Below are 15,848 nucleotides of genomic sequence, written 5' to 3' on the forward strand. Positions count from 1 at the left end.
TTCCATTTATTCCACTCTTCCTTGTCACTCTTTTTTTGGTCCCACCTTCTATGTCTGGCTTTGAAATATTGATTGAGTCTGAGGCTTGATTTCAGGCCTTTCTCTATAATCTCTCCTTGGTAATTTCACCAGTCCCACTGTTTTAAATATCATCTATATGATACTGACTCTCAGATCTATATCTCTAGTTTTGGCCCCTAGGATTAGTTTGCATTAGGTTGCATGTATGAGCAAAAGCCAAACAATAGTGGCTTAAACAAAATAAAAGTTTGCGCTTTTTGTTCAGTACTTAAGGAAATTCAACATACAAGGATATTTATTCAATATACAAGGAAATATATATATATATATATATATTTTTTTTTAAGTTTATTTATTTTGAGAGAGTGTGGGGGGGGAGGGGCAGAGAGAGAGAAAGAGAGAAAGAAAGAATCCCAAGCAGGCTCTGCACTGTCAGAGACATGGGGCTTGAACCCATGAACCATGAAATCATGACCTGAGCTGTAGTCAGATGCTTAACTGACTGAGCTATCCAGGTGCCCCATAAAGAAGCATATTTGCTGTGTAAGTTTGAAGGAAAGCAAACTAGGACTTATATGGTGGCTTGATTGCCATCAGAGACCCAGAGGACTTCCCTTTATGTGTTTCATTATCCCAGCCCTTGGTTTCCACCCTCAAGGAGCACCTCATTATTTCAAGATGGCTGCTGGAGATCCAGCCGTATCATAAACATTCCAGACTGCAGGTAGGAGAAAAGCAGGAGGACAAAGTGTTCATTTCCTAGGTGAGTTAATTCCCTTTAAGGAGGCTTTCTAGTTTCTTCACAAAACTTCCACTTCTACCTCATTATCCACAACTTAGTCATATGGCCACACTTAGTTGCCAGGAAGGCTGGGAAATACAGTCTTTATTTCAGTTAGCAATACACCTAGCTAAGTATCAGGGTTCTGTTACAGAGAAGAAGAGGAAAGTGGGTATTGGGTAGAGATCTAGCAATCTCTGCCACACTAACCCTGACTCTTCCTGTGCTGTGAGCTTACGTGTCTCTGTGTCCATAACATCTCCATTTGGACGCCTAATGGGCTTTTCATACTAAACTTAGATAAACCTCTTGATTCCCTCCACCCTCAAACCTGCTCCTCCCAGCCTTTTCCATTTCAGTAAATGGCTTCACCTCATTGTTCAAACTAAAAACCTAAAGTCATTAAAAAAAAAACAACACAAACACCTTTTGTTATGAAAACTCAAACACACTGAAAGGTAGAGCAAATAGTATAAAAAACACCGATAGATCCAGCATCTATTGTGCTTGTTTAACCTTTTTTTTTTTGAACTGAAGTATTTTAAAGTACAGTCATTGTGGAGTACCTGGGTGGCTCAGTCGATTAAGCGTCTGACTTGGGTTCAGGTCAAGATCTCGTGTCAGGCTCTGTGCTGACAGTGCGGAGCCTGGAGCCTGCTTTGGATTCTGTCTCTGTCTCTCTCTGCCCCCGCTCCACTCACACTCTGTCTCTCTTTCTCTGTGCAAAAATAAACATCAAAAAAAGTAAAGTATAGTCATTGTGACATTGAACTCAAATTCTTCAGTTGGCATCTCTAAAACATAAAGGCATTTTTGTGTATATCTGTGATACTATCACCAGTCTTCTCAAAATGAATAATTTTTTACTCCTCTCTTCCTCATCCGCCACAGCGAGTCAATCAATAAGTGATGTCAACTCTCTGGCCACTCCTCACTCTCTCCAATGCCATCCCATCCCAGCCACTATCAACCCTTAACTAGACTTTTGCTCTGCATTCTTCCTTCTAACTCTCTATTTTGCACATAGTATCAAACTATTCTTTCAAAAACTTAAACCATGTTATATCACCTCCTTAATTAAAACCCTCCAGTGATTATCTCTTTGTGATTAGATTAGAATCCAGGCTTCTTTAAGACCTACTTGACCTGACTCCTGAGTACCTTTCTAAGCTCTCCGCCTTCTCTCCCCTCACTCCTGCCTTATTTTGTTCCTTTGAATACCAGAGTAATTCCTTCCTAACTCTAGTGTTTAGGCTATACCTTCTGCCTGGAAGGTTTCCCCCAGATCTTTGTATGGCTGGTTTCTTCTCATTCTTAAGTCTTACCACAAATGTCACCTCCTCAGGGAAGCTTCCTCTGCTCATCCTATCTGGAGAAGTGCCCCCCATCTGTCTTCAATCAATTCGTAATCTATTATCCTGTTTTATTTCATGTGGCCTTTATTGCTATTTTAAATTATATTATTTGTTTACTTACTGATGGCCTGTCTTCCTCTTGTACGGAAGCTCCATGAAAGTGCCTAGAACAATGTACAGTGCAAAATATACAATCAACAAATGATGTTAGAGAATAAATCAATAAATTGATCTCTGGATATTGAAAGACTTTGCTTTGAATTTCAGCTCCATTACTTACCAGATGTAGTGGGAAAGTTACTTAATTTGTCCCTAGAATACCAATGTCACAGGACTATTATAAAACTTAAGAGGGGTAATTATGTAAAGCACTTAGTATAGCTTTCGATGTATAGTAAGCCCTAAAAACATGACAACTGCTATTATTACTACTGCTATTAATTATTACATGTCTCTGCTGCATTTGATCATTGTGAACATTGCCTCCTGAAGACTGTCTCCTCTTCTGGCCTTTTTGATGCCATACACTTCTAGTTCTGCTGTCCTTGGAATGCCTCAGAACACCTTCTGTGTCACAACCCTCACCTGATGACTCCGTAATTATTCTTTCCATGCCTGGTACCACGTATTGCTTGGCCACAACTGACCGGACAAGAGACGAGCACCTGGTCCCAAGGCAGTGTCTGTTCATTGGCCTAGGTGCTACCCCGGCTCAAGAGCTCCAACCACATGTTCTCTATGATGGGTGATTGCTAAGTAGATAAATGAGCTCATTTCTCCTGAGGAATATGAACAGAGTAAGAGGGAGCACATGAGATAGAGAGATACTATATCGGGAGCAGGAGAAGCAGGGACAGAGAATACTTGGTGACTACAAGGACGCCTGGAGTGGGCAGATGAGCATGTAGCCTAGTCACAACAACTTCATTGTATCTTGATGACCTTTCAGGCTCCATTAGTCCTCCATTAGTCCTGCTGCTTCTAACTTTCTGTGCAGCTTCACAGTAACCTCTATATCCAAGGTCGCTTATCTGTTCCTCACATGGCAAAGAACCTAACCAACACCCTCACTGCACAGTTTCACTGGGTTGATTCAACAACCATTTCTTAGCATTTACCATTGGCCACACCCACTCATTTGCTCTCATAACTTGAACGCTCCTCTGTTGGTAATTCACCAATTGAATCTCTAACCTGACCTGTTTTCTGAGGTTCCAACTCAAACTTCTGGGGCCCCACTGGCACTTAAAAGAACTACCTTCCAAACAAACTCATATTTTCTCCCCTTTCTCTCCTCTCATGCCCTGCCTGGCACAAATATGTTCCTCTTCTTTTGTTCCCTGTCTCGGCTGATGACACTGCTTACTCCCAGTCACTTGGGCTACAAATCTTGGAGTGATCTTTGCCACGTCTGTCTTTATTATCTTCCACAGCTAATCAGCATCTGCTGATGCATCTGGCCCCTTTGTTCTTTTTACAATGTCCTTCCAGACTGTAGGTGCCTTGGCCCTCCCCTCCTACTCCTCTTCCATCACTGCTCTCCCTTTGCTCATGTGCTCCCGGCCCACCAGCCTCCTTGCCTGTCCCTGAACAGGCAGACACAAACCTGCTCCAGGGCTTTTGCACCTGCTGTTCCCTTTGCCCAGAACACTTTTTCTGAGCTCCATTCCTCTTCTTCTTCACATCTTTGCTCAAATATCCTTGTGTCACCTTTCCTAATCACCTTGTTTAAATTCTAAGAACCTGACAACTGACTTTCCTTAACCTCTTCCACTGTTTATTTTCTCCACAGCCCTCCAACGTGCTACGTAACTTACTTATTTTTTTCATTTGTTGCATACCCCTTTCTCCACTTGGCAGCCCAACACAGTCGAATGTGTGCACCACGGGGGCAGGAATTAATATCCCCAAGGCTCAACAGTGCCTGGTACGTAGTAAGCACTCAATAACTGTGTGTTTAATCCATTAATTGATTACTCAGTCTCTCTCTGCTACCATTGTTTGTTTGTTTTCTTTTTAAACTGTTTCAAGACTATTTTTAAAACCAGTCACGACACTAAGCTTTTGGCCCGTTTGCCCACTCTACCAGCTACAAATGCTTGCTCAGCAGCTGAGGGGCACTCTTTAGTAGCATGTGTGAAAAGTAAATAAAATCCATAGAAAACAAATCGTTTCCATAGGCTGCATTCTTATAGTCTTGCTACAATGCCAATGCTACATCCTGGGCATATGTTTCTGACCCACAAGGAAAAAATTATAAATCTGGCCAGTTGGAACTGCCATCTGGAGTAGCGCTAGCTTTTTTCTAATAAGCTCTGTGTCTTGGCCCTTCTCAGCCATTAAGGGCTTAGAACTGTCAGAGTTATAGTGGTTTCAGCTACCCCCACCGTTGTTTGTCCTTGCCGCAAAAGGCAGTGTCCTGTGCCTCCTGGAAAAGCAGAGACCCATCTGGTTCCTCCAGTAATATGGTGGAAAGCAAATCCTGCAAGAATCCATGATCTTTTTCTTTTAGTTTTCTATTTGCACTGAAGCCTAGGTCCCTCCCTCTTTTTCAATAAATATCTTTAGAATATTTAGAATATTCAGAGTGATTAATTTTGTTTGAAATCCATGTTACATTCTGCTTTTATTTTTTTAAAGTTTTTTTTTTCCCATTATAAAAACAATATATGCACAGTTTCATTTTAAAAAATGTAAATATGGGGGAGAAATCACCCAACAACTTTTGGAATAATCGCTATTCATGTTTTTCCCTGTTCCTTTCTATGAATATTCTTCTCATGAATATATATTTCTTGCTTTTTTTCAACTAAGATTACACTATGACAATATGTCAATGTTAATACAAAACTATATAATTTTGAATAAATAATCTAATTTAGGTAACGTCATTTATTTTTTCCTTTTTAAAATCATTCTACATTTGGACATGTATTTCGAACTTTTTGCATTAAACTGAAATTGAGATTAACTTCTCTGGGCATATGGTTTTCCTGACTTTGATATTATTGACTTAGACTAGGATTTCTGAGAGAAATTACTAAATCATAGAGTATGAATGATTAGAAAGCTCCTGATGTACAACCTAACTTCTTTTCAGAGCTGTTTTCCTTAAGCTTCTTTGAATGGAAGGAGTCATTCAGGTTGCCTCAGTCATTGGGAAGTTTATAGGAATGACAATTGGAGAAAAACCTAGGGCAGGAATCCAAGCCATAAAAGCCAGGCCTCATGTAATGTCACAGAGTGAAAATGAATTATCTGAGCCATGCAGGCTGCAACTGAAGGTCAGTCAGGATGCAGGGAGCTCTGGGGAGCAGCTTGTCACTTGTCACCCATGAGCACTCACAGCCCAGGAGGCTCTGCCCTAGAGATCCCTTGTTAACAACCGGTCTCTTTCATCTTCTGTTCCTATCACCGACTCCTCAACTCCTTTTCCTATTTTCAATTCATTTTCACCACAGAAGTAATAACTGGTTCAGCCAATAGTCATCATACTTATTGAGACTGAATTTTTACTTCAGACTTCATCATTGGTCAGTTGGACAGATTATATTTGGTTATTCTTGGCTAAGTGCTCGTTTCTGTCTCAATCCTTTGTGGGGTTAGGCAAAATAGAATGTGACCTTCCTTCATTGAACTTGTGATAATCTGCTTGTGATGATTCAAAATATGTAACTACCAATGGCAGAGGCACTGACCAGTCAGTCCCAGCGGAAATCACAATATATATATATTATATATATATAATATATAATGTATATATATATTATGAAAGGAAATCACAATAGGTTACTAATTTTAAAAAGCTGAAAAATGCATTCTGAATATCACAGAATCTTGAAAAAGAACATAATATCTCTACTAACGAACTACCTGACACATGTCTACATTTCTCTCTCTCCCTCTCTCTTTCTCTTTGGTTGCATACAGTGGTTACCTCTTCTAAAGTTTATTCATTTATTTTGAGGAGAGGAGCAGGTGAGTGGGGGAGGGGCAGAGTAAGAGAGAGAAAATCCCAAGCAAGCCCCACACTGTCAGCACAGAGCCAGACACAGGGCTAGATCCCACGAACTGTGAGATCATGACCTGAGCCAAAATCAAGAGCCGGATGCTTAACCAACTGAGCCATCTAGGCACCCCCTGATTACCTCTTCTATGGCCACAGCTTTATAATATAATTTTAAAGACAGAGAGCAGAAAGATAATTCAGACTTCTTTTTAGCATGGTTGGTTGAAATTCTTTTTTTTTTTTTAGTTTGGTAGTTGGGATGCATAAAGCATTCAGTTTCACACAGTGTGATATGTAGTGCTGCTACAAGTTTGTGTCCTACAACTCAGAACCTCTGATAAATTCTATTTCACATGATTCACATCTTAAAAAAAGATTATAAATATATGGTGAATTTATCAAATATGTCCTAGTAGGCAAGAATAGCCATTTTGACCAGATATCTGTAAAAAGTAAGCATCCTGCTTATAATTTTGCATACCTAACAATTAAAATAATTTCCCACAGATTGGCTTCTGGCTCCATTTATTTCGAGCCTTGTTTCTTTCCCACTACCTACATAATTCTAATATCAGGCACCATAAGACATGTTCATATTTCAGTGTGATCTCTGGCCCTGCAGCTTGTTGTCAGATCAGCAGGTGGTTGGCAAAGTAAGTTGTAGGAGTATTTGTGGAAACCATTCCTACACCAGAGGCCTACCAATAACCTGGCTCTGATGGAGGTGACTGCACACCACATAAATGCATCCCACTAAATCCAATCTAAATGTGTCTCCAAGTCAGCTTCCTTTTACCTGATTTCAGGAGTTCCTGGGGCACCTGGGTGGTGTAGGTTGACCCTCAGTAGGTTGAGGGTCTGACTTTGGCTCAGGTCATGATCTCGCGGTTCCTTGAGTTTGAGCCCCACATCTGGCTCGCTGCTGTCAGCCTATCAGCTCAGAGTCCGCTTTGGATCCTCTGTCCCAATCTCTCTGCCCCTCTCCCCCTTGCACTTTCCCAAAAATAAATATTAAAAAAAAATACAATAAAAGGATTTCATGGTGCCATTCCAATGCTGCACTTCACAAAGTAAAGCATGTTGGAGAGGACCTCCGAGTGGAAAGAGAACAATGGTCTTAACCAATTGTGATTAAAATACCTTATTTTGCAAAGGTCTCAAAAACAACATAAGAAGTTGAAAAATTGTTGGGTATCTTCCCAGGGCCTCAAAAAGGGCCTGTGCAAGTGAGGAGTCCCAAAGTTTATGCTTCATTAGCTCCAAAGGAAATCTGCCAAATTGCCCTTCATAGAGGTTATACTAAGTTACTGTTCTACCCATAATGCAAAAGCTTCCTTTCCCAAGGTCTTGAATGCAGAGAGCATTACCAAATTTGTAGATTTTTGCCAACCTGATGGGTAGGGCAAAACAACTTAGGACAGTTGTATATTGCATTTCTCCAATTATGAATTAAGTTGAGCATTTTTTTCTTAACTTTAAGATCCATATGTGTTTTTTCTTCTGTGAACTCTCTGTTCATTTTTTTCCCCTCTTTTTTCTATTGGGTTGTTAGTCCTTTTCTTCTTGATTGGCAGGAACTCTTTATGCATTGGTAGATGCATTTTATCTTGATATGAATTGCAAATCCTTTTTATGTGTTTGCTTTATTTATTTATTTATTTATTTATTATCTCTTAGATTCTTTATTATTATTTTTTGTTGAGGTATAATTGACACATTATACTAGTTTCAAGTGTACAACATAATGATTTGGTATTTGTGTACATTTGCAAAATGACCACTACAACTAGTCTAGTTAATATCTGTCACCATACAGGGTGCCTGAGTGGCTCAATTGGTTACGCATCCAACTCTTGATTGTGGCTCAGGTTGTGATCTCACAGTTCAGGGGATTAAGCCCCATGTTGGGGTCTGTGTTGAGAGCTCTGAGCCTGCTTGGGATTCCCTCTCTGCCTCTCTCTCTGCCCCTCCTTGCTCTTTCTCAAAATAAATAAATTAGCTAAAAAATACCTGTGACCATACATAGTGACAAAAATTGTTTCTTGAGATGAGGACTTTTGAGATCTACTCTCTTAGCAACTTTCAGATATACCATACAGTATTATTAACTATAGTCATCATGCTGTACATGATATCCCCAGGACTTATTTTGCAAAAGGAAGTTTGTAAACTTTGACCCATTTCACCCAGAGAGACAGTGTGAGAGCAGGGGAGGGGCAGAGAAGGGAGACATAGAATTCAAAGCAGGCTCCAGGCTCTGAGCTGTCAGCACAGAGCCCAACACAGGGCTCGAACCCACGAACCGCAAGATCGTAACCTGCCTGAGCTGAAGTCAGACACTTAACTGACTGAGCCACCCGGGTACCCTGAAATTTTAAGCTATTATATTGTTAACTTTATCATGATTTCATTTTTTATATTTGAATTTTTGATCCACATGGTATGAAAAGTTTTTCCATCTGTAGAAGATGAAATTCTAGACATTCATTGAGGAAAGGGTACTGTTCCTAAGTCTCATCTTAAAAAACAAACAAAACAAAAAATCCTATACTTTTAACTAAAGCTTTATTATTAATATGCTTCCTTCAATGAGTTAGAATTTACTGAACATCCATATGTGCTAAATCTTTACATTTCTCTTGTTGAAAAATGCGACTCTAGGTTTCAAAGTGTTCCAAGTAAAGACTCATCCACTCTTGAAAAAAAAAAGTAATAAATAAATAGAATGCTCAGTGGCCAGAAATAAAAATTCTTCATGCTTCCCAAACAACTTAACATTTATAGTATTTTAGATGGTTCTGTCCTTTCTTCATGGTTGGTCCCATATGCTTCCTGTGTCCTTCTCTGGGGATAGCAACCCTCCTTTGTAGTGCAGGTACTTATTTTCCAAGAAAAGATCAAATGCTCCTCTCAGCTGGAAACACCCACTCTCCGTGTTGTTTCAAAGGGTTTCATACTCCTGCATTCCAGACATGTCCAAACTAAACCCTGGTCAGAAAAAGACCTGGCCCTGATTTTCAATGCAACTTGTTGTCTTTTACTCTGGAATGAGATCAGAAAAATGTGCGTATTCTTCACTTATGATTGTAATTTATTAATTACATAATAACTTTACATTAATGCTTATTCAATATTCATCATTACCAAAAGTAGTCTTTATTATTCTCTGGTGTTCAAAGGTGAATTACCACCTGGATTCATTTAACAGTACTATGGTTCTTCTTTTGGTGCTTAACAGAACTCTTTGAGCAAACTTAGGGAACTAGAACATACTTAGTTTTGAAGGAAAGTGCCATCCCTGAGGCATAATCAGGAACCAAAAGACTGAAGTGTTATTAGAACTAAAAGGTGCCTCTGAAATCTCTTGGTTCAATCCCTTCATTTTAAAGATGAAGAAGTAGGGGTGCCTGGGTGGCTCAGTCAGTTAAGTGGCCGACTTTGGCTCAGGTCATGATCTCGCAGTCCGTGAGTTCGAGCCCCGTGTCGGGCTCTGTGCTGACGGCTCAGAGCCTGAAGCCTGCTTTGGATTCTGTGTCTCCCTCCCTCTCTGCCCCTCCCCTGCTCATGCTCTGTCTCTCTCTGTCTCAAAAATAAATGAAACATTTAAAAAAAATTTAAAGATGAAGAAGTAAAGACCCAGAGAACTCTGAGCTTAATGACATGTTTCTTATATTTATCCCAAGTCAGCACGGCTATAAATAATGCCTTCTTTATTTTTATTTGATTAATTCATGTGGTTAATATGTTATTTTTGTTTCTTTTTAAAATGTGTAAGTGTAAAAAACATTGGGAGGAAAAAATCACCCCAAATCTCTCTACTGAGGGGCAGTCACTGTTAAAAGGCAGCATGACCATCACTTAAGGGAATGAGCTTTGGAACCAGACAGTGCCAGACAGAACCTCATCAGTTAACCTTTCTGAGCTTCAGTCTTGATGACAACAAGGGAGATGATAGTATTCACCTCATGGTGAAAATTAAAGTATATTGCATAGGTAAGGCATTCAGGTCAGTGAGCTAAATGTTTGTATTCAATTCATGCTAGCAATCCTTAGTATTACAGTTGAGATAGTACTCTATACATTTTTATACCACGTTTTTTTCACTTACTGCGTCATATGCATTTTCCCAGGTCATCAAAGAATCTTTATTAATGCACTTCTTTTATGTCATGACCATCTTGGTAAAGAAAAATTGGAGTTATTTTCCATTCCACAGCCAAGTTGTGTATACCTTCTCAACAGAAGCTGAATCAGCAGCTGCCAACAAAGGGGAAAGGAAACAAGGGTTAATTAAGAGGAACTATTTTGGAATAAACAGCTGGATTTACAAGGGTGTGCATGAGAATGCTTTGATGCATGCATTTAGAGAGTAAAGGATATAGAATAATTGATGGCTATATTGGCAGATCAAAGTGTCTCAAGGGCATTGCAGGCTTGCAGAGTTAAACTGTTTGCACTTTTCCTGCATTTAGTGTGTGTATTTTGTGAGCATAATAATAATTTGTACTCACATAGAAGCTTTCATCTAGGGAGGAGCTCAAAGCACTTTGAAGATGTTAATAAGAAAAAGACCTGCTAATTAAGATTGCTTAAAAAGAAAAACTCTCCTTTCAGCAGGCTCACATGATTGTTGGGAGGATTCGGACTTAAAGAGATTTGTTATCACAAGTGAATTATTTCGAATGTTTTCCCTTTAAAACACACCGTTGGCCTTAGTTTACTGATAAAAATGTCTTTCTCTGGACAGTCACACCACATGTAACAAGAATAATGGAACAGTCTATGACGTGCTTGATTTTGGAGAGCACACTCTTATCTAAAAAAGTACCGTGTTGGACATTTGTAGTGAGTTTTCAGGTTATCAGATAAAGATGTAGATTAAACGTAACAAAACAAGCTTAGAAGGACAAAGCATTCCCAGGCCTTTCTGGAATTATATTTGTTAAAGGAAATTCAGACAGCAAAAATCGTATCTCAGTGCATGGTGAAAAGGGTGACTTTGTTAAGAGTTCTACAAGCTTCCAGCTCAACTTCCCTGCATCAAATACATGAAAGCAAATCCCTACATAGATGAAATCAATTCATGAAACCTTTCCCAATCCCAACTGTTAGAATCGGATGCCTCCCTTCTCTCTGCTCCCTGGTCAGCGAATGGTATTTGTTTGGAAATATTCTTTGTATGATGACTTAGTATTGGAGTCTTTTTTTCATGCGTCAGATATTTATAGTTCTTCCCCACTAGAGAGTAAACTCCAAGTAGGCAAAAATATTTTTTATTCATCTTAAAATCCTATAACAGGACTTAGCACAGTATGTGATCCTTAACACAACATACCCATTAATAACTATTTCTTTTAATTAAGAATTTTATTATAACAGTTTCATAATAGAAAAAGAAATTGGAAATAGCATCAATGTCCATCTATAGGGCAAGGGGTAAATAAAGTTATGAGACATCCATACAATGGGATACCACGTCACTGTTAAAAAGAATGAGACAGACTTGGAAAAATTCAATGATCTATGGAATGAACAACTCAATTATAAGAATATATTTTAGGATCTCCTTTTTTGCAAAAAAAACCCAAAACACAAAAAAACAAAAAAACAAACCAATGGGTGATTGAGAGATGCCTGGGATGAATACATAGATAGAAAGTTAGACAGACCAATCAAATTTTTTTATTATTCATAGAAATTGGAAGCCCTGAAAAATATGAGCAAATCATCAACAGTGAATATTCCTGGTGAATGGGGCTCCTCAGCCCTCAGTCAGTGGGCTGGCTTTGAGAGGAAAGTCCCTCACTTGTTACTTTTACCTCTGTATTGTTTGAAGTTTTAGCAATGAACAAGTATTATTTTTGGTCATAAAAAAAAAAAGGGAAACTATTTATTGACTTTAAGTTTGTATTTGTTGAACTTGCTTTTGGTCAGGCAGATGACCTAATATCCCATATTTCTGCACTTTGCAGCCTGTCTCCCTGACAGCCTCTGGCACTGAATGAGCTGGAGGGGACAAAGCCTTCCTTTTTTCAAGAGTAAGCATTTAGCCCGATTCAAACTGACTCTCTTGGGCATCTTCCTGGGGCACCTTTCCAGGGCCTTGGTTTCTAAATTCGGTATACTAATGGGCTGGGACAGATTCCCTGGCTGACTTTGGAAGTTGTCAAAATCTCTCTGGTAACTTTCCGAGGCTTTTTGGTCTCTAACAAGACATGGACCTTTTTCAGTTGTAAATCAGCTTACATCAAAATTCATGTGGGAGGCCGTGCTGCTCCTGAAATGTCTCTGCTCACTCTTTTCATCTGCTGAGCTCTCGGTCCCTGGAAACTCCTGCCTCCTGGGATAATCAGAAATAGCCACGTGGGCTAATTTCCTAAGTGGCCATTCTCTTGTTTTGACCAGTAGGAGGGGCGTGATCTGTTTTCTCCGTACAGTTTGTATAGTTTGGCTTGCTGCCAGCATGGTTCTCTCAACCGAAAGAAAACCAAACACTATCGAAAATGGGAGGAAAAAAGGGAATTTGTGGGAATATTATAGATTAATCCAGTTTGCTGGGATCTGGCCTGGCCCATTTTTAGTGGGGGCTGGTTTAGAGTTAGTTTGTGGTTACATAAACTTGCCAACCATCCGGAAGAGGAAACAATACCCTCTGGTGGTAACATTATATCCTGCACCATGTACCCTAAATTTCAACCTTAGGCCAAGTTGCCTTACCTGCACTTGTACCACAGTACATGTGAACATTTTTAGTCACAGGAATCTATACTTTTTTTTAAAGCTTATTATTATTATTGTTATTTTAGTAATCTCTACACCCAATGTGGGGCTTGAACCCACAACCCTGAGATCAAGAGTTGCATGCTCTTCTGACTGAGCCGGCCAGGCAATCCCAGAAATCTATCCTTAAATCAACTCCACCTTTCCCTTGAGTAATATATAGAGATGCAGACGGTAAAATTTCCATTTCCCAAGTATGCTTTTATTGCTCTAAGTTACTGTGTTCAACATCATGCAGATCAAAATTCTTAAGTTTGTTATCATTCTATTAAGGAAAACAATTCCCATCATTCTACAAACTACAGAGCTAGAGTTGGTTTTTGACTATACCATTATTTATGATGTTACCATTATGCTTATTTCAGGTCCATTTCAGTTTTTTCAGAATGTGTCTATTGTGTCATATAGATTTTTGTCTCTCAGAACATATTACTACGTTCTGCTATATGTGACAACATTCAGATATAGTCATAATCCTAGGTCCCGATTTTCTTGTTAATCTACGCACTTGAATTGTCGCAGTCAGGTCGATTGCACAGGGACATTATCACACCAGCTGCTCTGCTCTGCAATTAGCAGGCCTGGTATGGAATGTTCAGAGTAAGTTGGAGTTCCCGTGGACTCTGGACATTTGCCTTTCTGAGTCTCTGCCTTTGACTTTCCCTTTGGGAATCATGCCATAAAGGTCACTGTTTCCTGTTCCAAATACTCCTTTTAGTTTCTGTTTTGTGAGAACTCTGTATAAAGCTTTTTCCCTTGACCATTTGTCCTCCCAAGCCTGAGATTGCTTCTGAAGTGGAGAGAATTGAATAAACCCAGGATTCCTTTCTGGGAACTGGGCACTTGTCATCGAAGAGTGAAGTGTCTTTGGAGAAGCTTGTGGCACCAGGATTTGAGGTGAGAGAGGAGAAAGGGGGCTCAGCCCATTATTTAAAACCTGCATTTGCTTCTTGTCAAAATGCTCATTGGCCATCTGGTAGGTGACCAACTGTGCCAGTTTGTCTGGGTTTGAGGGGTTGCCCAGGGCATGGGACTTTCAGTGTTAAAACTGGCAAAGTTCCAGGTAAACTGGACCGGTTGATCATACCAGAATGGGTTTAGGACTGTATGAATCCTTTCTTTGCTCCTGTCTCTCTCTATGGTTAATTGTTCTTCCTTTTACCACAGATCTGCCAAGTGTTGTTTCTTATGCGTCCTAATAAAACCCATGATGTCTGAAAACAATTACATATTAAGGATTTACTACGTTTCACATGTGTTAACCATGGAAAACCTTTCATTTGAGTTTAAAAATCACATAAAAAGGTGCCTGGGTGGCTCAGTTGGTTAAGGGTCCCACTCTTGATTTCGCGTCAGGTCATGATCTGAAGGTTCATGAGTTTGACCCCATGTCTGGCTCTGTGCTAACAGTGTGGAGTCTGTTTGGGATTCTTTCTCTTCCTCTCTCTCTGTCCCTCCCCAACTTGTACTTTCTCTTTCTCTCTCAAAAATAAATTAAAAATTTTTTTCTAATAAAAAAATTAAAAAAAAAAAAAAGAAATTACCTAAACATGAACTTGAGACAGGCATGCCTGCACCAGTCTACCATAATAATTTATCATCGTTTCTAGGCACGGAGTGAAGATTGACTGTTATGTGCCATGTCGGATGCTGGGGGAATGGGGAGCTGAATGGATAAACAGATAAATGCCACAGAGTTACCAGTGTTGGGCAAGTGGTGTAGGAGGCTAAGGAACAAAGTGATTCCTGTGGGCTGGGACTTAATGCTGGGAGAGGCTTAAAACAGGAAGTGGGATGTGGAGAGGACTGGAGAGGAATCCAGAAGAAAAGGTAGACTCTAGATGAGAAGACTATTCCAGGCAGAAGAAAACAGCTGCCTGTAGACTCAGGAATGTGTGGGTGGGATCTGTATAGGCAAGTTGCCCTGAAGCTGAGTTTTCAAATGGGTGATCAGTTTGAGGAGGGTGTGTAGGACCATTCTAGCATTTCTGTACTGCTGCTTTTGCAATTACTCTAGACCCAGTGAGTACATCTTTACCAAACAGAGAGAGCCCTTCTTTCTCCTCCTGTCCCTCCGCCAGCTTTTGTAGGTTAGGCCGGGCATCTGTAAAGAATGACCTGACTTTCTCAGTAAATATTTGGGGTGCAAAGAACTGGAGCATTGTCAAAACTCTGTGTGACTACTCCACCCTTCCTCCTATTGAGTCCAGCGCAGAGTAGGGCGGACCACAGAGTGTGGCCAAGGAAACTATCCTTCACCCCCTTGTAAACAAGCTTTGGCACAGAGACTTGGAGCACCAGCCCCTGCACCCCAGTTCTCAGCAAAAGCAGCGAACATTTGTAGGTGAAATGGGGCTGTTAAAGGACTACTGGTCTCCCTTACGCTGTAATGCTCATTAGTGGGTTTTCAGTGACCTTATCGTAGACTGGACGTAGCAAATTATCACAGCTCAATTTTACCAAAATGACCTTTGCCTTACACAAATCCCATTGTTCTTTATTGAAAAGAAACTCTTTCAATCTGGGCAAAGACAACGTGAAGATGTGTTGGGGAACCAGATACAACTGTCATCATAAATGGTGATGACCAAGGAAGACAGAGGCAAAAGCAGAAAGTGCCTTCAGTGAGATTTGGGAGGAGGGACACCAGGGAGGTTCTTGTATCTCTTCCACAGCTTTCCAGCTAAAAATTCCTGCTCATGTAAAGAAGAGCTTTAATCTGTAAATTCTCCTGGGAAGATTATGCCTGTCTTTACTCTCACACTAAAGAGACTGCATCAATACTTTCCTTTTGGTGAGGAATAGGTAGGGACTTCAGTGCTTAAAAAGAAGTGTCTGTAAATATGAAAAAATGCTGGCAAAAAGAAGGCTTAGCATCTTAAAATCAAATTCTTTGCATCTA

At 39.9% G+C, this 15,848-nt stretch overlaps 1 protein-coding gene and 1 long non-coding RNA gene across 3 annotated transcripts in view; one reads left to right on the forward strand and one right to left on the reverse strand.

Annotated features, from left to right (window-relative positions):
- Positions 1–1,482: 1,482 nt before the first annotated feature.
- LOC122207231 overlaps positions 1,483–15,848 on the reverse strand; it is a 29,679-nt gene continuing 15,313 nt past the window's right edge. The window contains exons 4-6 of one of the 2 annotated variants that reach the window (XR_006196733.1): positions 10,275–10,423; positions 2,279–2,321; positions 1,483–1,520 (exon numbers count right to left, since the gene is read on the reverse strand). This is a non-coding gene — a long non-coding RNA (uncharacterized LOC122207231). Of the gene's footprint in view, positions 1,521–2,278; positions 2,322–8,754; positions 9,209–10,274; positions 10,424–15,848 lie in introns of those variants that run through there. The other variant, XR_006196737.1, reaches the window with a different exon arrangement.
- The window catches only part of MED4 (mediator complex subunit 4), a 47,049-nt gene continuing 45,000 nt past the window's right edge, over positions 13,800–15,848 (forward strand). The window contains exon 1 of the mRNA XM_042917094.1: positions 13,800–13,843. The gene's annotated coding sequence lies outside the window, so the exon portion shown is untranslated. The remainder of the gene's footprint in view (positions 13,844–15,848) is intronic.

The sequence above is a fragment of the Panthera leo genome, chromosome A1 (assembly GCF_018350215.1).
Source record: "Panthera leo isolate Ple1 chromosome A1, P.leo_Ple1_pat1.1, whole genome shotgun sequence".
NCBI classification, from domain to species: Eukaryota; Metazoa; Chordata; class Mammalia; order Carnivora; family Felidae; genus Panthera; species Panthera leo.